Genomic DNA, 4911 nt, shown 5'->3' on the forward strand with positions numbered 1-4911 from the left:
GCTCCTGCATTCTCACCGCTGTGGCTCTGGTTGCTGCTGTGCGGCGTAGGTTCAATCCCTGGCCCAGGAATTCCCACATACTGCCTGTGTGGCAAAAAAAGAAAAAAAAATACAAAAAAAAAAAACCCACAAAAAACAAGAGAGAACCTGAAATAAACGTTGCAACTCTCATTAAAAAAAAAAAAAAAAAAAAAAAAAAAAAGAAAGGAGTTCCCGTCGTGGCTCAGTGGTTAATGAATCCGACTAGGAACCATGAGGTCTCAGGTTCGATCCCTGGCCTTGTTCAGTGGGTTAAGGATCCCGTGTTGAGCTGTGGTGTAGGTTGCAGAGGTGGCTCCGATCCCGCGATGCTGTGGCTCTGGCGTAGGGCGGTGGCTAAGCTCTGATTCAACCCCTAGCCTGGGAACCTCCATATGCCACGGGGGCTGCTCAAGAAAAAGGCAAAAAGACAAAAAAAAAAAAAAATCCCTGAAGCATCCTTTCCCTCCATGGGCCTTGGAGTCTTCAATCTAGAAGGGAATTAGTGAGGGGCTTCAGTACTGAGATTCCGAGAGCAGCCCAAACCTATTCCTTATCTCTTACTCACCCTCTATGTCTGTGTGTTCCAAGCAGAAGTCAGAGTTGCTAAATCCGAAGGGCCCTAAACCCTTATTTTGACTCAGTGTTCGAAGGACCAGCATATTAGCACCACCTGGGGCCTTGTTAGACATACATTGTAGCTCAGCAATTAGTGAACCCGACTAGCATCCATGAGCCACGCTCCATGGGTTAAGGATTTGGCGTTACTGTCAGCTGTGGTGTAGGGCGCAGATGCAGCTCGGATTCTGAGTTTCTGTGGTTGTGGTGTAGGCTGGCAGGTAGTTCTGATTGCACCCCTAGATTGGAAACCTCCATATGCCACGGGTGTGGCCCTAAAAAGACAAAAAAAAAAAAAAGACCAAAAAGAAAGAAAAAAGAAAGAAATACAAAATCCCAGGACCCACCACAAACCACTGAATTAGAATCTGCACTTTAACAAGATCCCTAGGGAAATCCTATGTGCCTTCAAGTCCAAGACGTACTGCTCCAGAGGACTGGGGATACAACAAATGTCAGCTTGAAAAAAGAATGGGCTTTGGAGTCAGGAGACCTAGGTTCTATTTTGAGTTTTACCACTTTCTGGCTCTACAAAATTCACCAAGACACATAACCATCCTGACCCTTTTCCTTTTTTTTTCTTTTTTGGCCACCCCTTGGCATATGGATTCTAGGGCCAGAGATCAGATCCGAGCCATAGTTGCAACCTAAGCCACCGCTGTGGCAATGCCAGATCCTTAACCCAGTGTGCTGGGCCAAGGATTGAACCTGCATCCCAGCACCCCCAAGACACCACTGGTCCCGTTGCACCACAGTGGGAACTCCCCTGATCCTTTTTCTTAAATAAGGTTGCTCTCATAACTACAGAATGGTGAAGAGGTCAATGGTATGTATTCAGGAGCCAAACTGCCTATTTCTAACTCCTTATTTCTTTTCTAGTTGTGAGGCTATGATTAAGTCACTTGACATCTGTATGCTTCCATCTCCTTATCGCAAGGTATGGTATAAAAATAATGAGGGATTCTAATAATAATTTTGTATTAAAATACATAGAAAAACATAGCCAAGGAACTGGCATCGTGTAAGTCCACAGTACATGTTATTATACACTGGCTCCTTACAGCAGCTTGTGAGAACAGCAAGAGACCTTGAAGGTAGCATCAGCTTCAGTCAGCGAAAGTCCTCCTCCTTCGGGGTTTATCAGAGTGAACAGACTTCTCGGCTAATGGCCAGTGTCATCCATCCCAAGACGGAAGCTCTAACCTCTGGGCCACCAGCCAGCCATGGGATTGGCTTCATGCCACTCTCGGGGAGCCATGCACCAGTTCCCTGCCGTAGACGCCCACATGGTCTCTTCCGGCTCCACTCGCTGTCTCTCTCCTGCCTGCGGGAAATCCATTGGCAGGGGCAGCAGCAGAGAGCAGAGCAGGAGGCGAACACTTGCGACTGGCCTTCCCTTTCCCACAGGAACTCACGCCCTTCAGAGCACAATGTCATCCAGGCACTGCTTGTTGGACCCGTCCCCACCGTCACTGCAGGCGAGACTTCCAGCAAGAGGCAGGGACCCTCAGCAGAACCCTGCAGCACAGCAGGAAGGCGAGCTGGCTGGGCTGCTGCCCGGAGCGAGGGCTCAGGACCCCTGCTCCTCAGAGTGGGAAAGCACAGCGGGGCCCCCCGCGGGCTGCTCCTCAGGTCTGGGACCTCCCCGCCACCACCAACAAAGTGCCCGCTGGGGACAGTCACCCTGGGTTCTCAAGGCCCACCCCCTGGGACGGCTGAAACAGACTCTAGACCGGGCAGCCATCTGAGAATCTGTAGCCACGGTGCCTCGAGGGCCCCCAAGATCACCCCCAGGCTTGATGATCCCCTAGAAGGACTCAGGACTCAAACCCGTGGTTGGTCCTTCTCAGAGTCCTGCGAGTCCCTCGGGGACTGTGACTTTTGACCGTGAGAGCAGATTCAGCAGAGGGGACAGGCACCTGGGCGAAGTGCAGGGGAATCCGCTAAGACCCCCGTTCTCCCCTCCCAGCACACTCAGACGATGCCCAAGTCTCCCAGAAACGATGTGGGGCAACACCCACGAAGTGCTGCTGGCCGGAGAAGCTCACATGCCTGGGGGTCCAGAGAGTTCCCTGGGGACTGGACTCGAAGGCACGCAGCTTCCATGGGACCACTTTAGCCACCCGTCCGTCTACAGCCTCCGGGTATCAAACTAGTACAGGGGGGCCTGGGGCCTCAGACACACCAAAAAATGCACACCCTAAGTCACACTGCCAGCATGAACTACCTGGACACATGGAACAGCGACGCCTGGGATCCGGAATTATTCTAGCAGGCAGAAAATGCCAGGGCCTCAGCGGTGGTCTCCCAGGAGCTGGACAGGACCGGTCCTTCTGAGACAGGCTTTTCTTGGCAAAGGAAGGAAGGGCTTGAGTCACTGGGGCCTGCTGGGGTTACCCTTTCCAAAGCTTGTTGCCGGAATCAGAGGCCTAATGGCCTTTTCCAAAATGTTTTCACTTGGATAGGAGTGGGGATCCTGGGCAAGGGTGGCAAAGGGGAAGCCCACAGGGCAGGAAGGAGCAGCACTGGTTCCCCCCCACGGGGAAGAGGACAGCAGAAATGGCCACCCCTTCCCAGGTGCCTGCTGTGGGCCAAGTCCTGGGCTTGGAGCCCTAGAACTGTTCCCTGGGGCAAACACCATGGCCGTCTGGGCACGTGGTCCTCAGTTATGACCCTGGAAGAGGGACTGAGGCCCAAAGAGCCAGGAAGGAGTGGAGCCCAGCTTCTCTTCTGTGGGCTGGAGATCCCAACACCCGGGCAGGGCACGGGCTGGAAGAACCCCTCTGCGGGTTGTGTGGTTCCTGGATGCCCCAGTCACACTACAAAACGTGGGCGCTGCACGAGCAACCACCGCCTGCCTCGGCCAGCCTTCTTTCTGGGCAAGCGCTCGTTCCTGCAGAATCAGGACACGGGGAGAGTCTGATCAGGGCCAGAGACCAGTCTTTCTGCAGCTAGGGCAGAAAGACTCCTGTCCTCGGGACACTAACTCTATACTAACTCTAGTAACCTTCTCCTGTCTCATGACAGTGGGGTCAGAAAAGGTTCTCAGGCGGCCTCTCCTCTGGAAAGAAATCGGTGAGGGGCTCTAAACCTGGCCATCCCTTACAATGGTACAGAGACGTCACCAGGAGTTGGAGGAGGGACAAGGCCCCACTCACGTGGCTGACAGAAAACAGACTCTTCTCCGGGGACTTCCACACAAGCCTGGGATAGAATCGCTTCCCAGGAGACCTCCGGGTTTTCCATTTGGGCTGTGACGCACCCAACCAACCTGAGGAACATCAGCTGAACTCATGGGGGGAGAGGGGGAGAAAGGGAGCGAGCAGTATGTTCCAATGGAAGATTAATAACTCTATGCTGGATCCCCCGCCTCTCTCAACAGCGCTTGGCACGTGTTGGCTGTAGCTCAGAACGAACTGGGTGCAGGGAGCCCAGAGCCTGCCATGTCCAGCCGAGGAGACCTGCTTGGTGACCAGGCAGGTATAACGCACACAGAGCACACACTTGACCTCTCTCCCCCAGACCCTGACAGGAGACAGAAAACGTTCCTCAAGGGCACTGCAGGCCTTTTTAGCAGGCTGTGTTGCCACTGGCTGGCATCATCAGAGCAAGAGCTCTCCCCCATTTTAGGCTGTTTTCAAAAAGGCAAAAGCCAAATCAATTATACCTCGATAAAATTTTCATAAAACAAAAATTGCAGGTAATTAACTATTAATTATTATAAAAACTCAATTTTTTTTTAAAAAAAGGTAAAAGCCAGGTTCTCCAAAGGCACCCCATGGTCCCAGAAATGAGTTCCTCATTGTATCTCAGGAGAATCAATCATAAGGGTTCTTCCGGTTTCGTAATGACGTCAGCCGCCCAACCCAGCTCATAGCCCCTCCTCTTGAAGGCTGCCGACTGAGCCTGACCCCTGCCCTCTGACCCCTGCCCTGAGACCAGAGTCGGCTCTGACTGCCCATCCCCGCCCCCAAGATGGCTGCGCCCATATGCCGCTGTGGACCGCCGCAGCTGCTACTGCCGGTTTTCTGAGTATCTAAAGAAAGACTTGGGGGACGGAGGAAGAACCTGGCCCCAGGGAACGCAGCGATAAGGAGTCCAGCCGCGCAGGAGAATGAATTTGGGAAGCTGGCTTCGGAGGCGGCGGGCCCGTGTCTCTTCTACAGTCCGCGAGCCCGCTCGTCTCCTGCCGCCTGAGGCGCCTCCCCAGCCTTTTCTCTACTTGTCGCGGAAAATGGTCGCAAGCTGTTGTCGCCCCATCTAGCTGCAGAGTGT

Source organism: Sus scrofa, chromosome X, assembly GCF_000003025.6.
Source record: "Sus scrofa isolate TJ Tabasco breed Duroc chromosome X, Sscrofa11.1, whole genome shotgun sequence".
Classification (NCBI taxonomy): Eukaryota; Metazoa; Chordata; class Mammalia; order Artiodactyla; family Suidae; genus Sus; species Sus scrofa.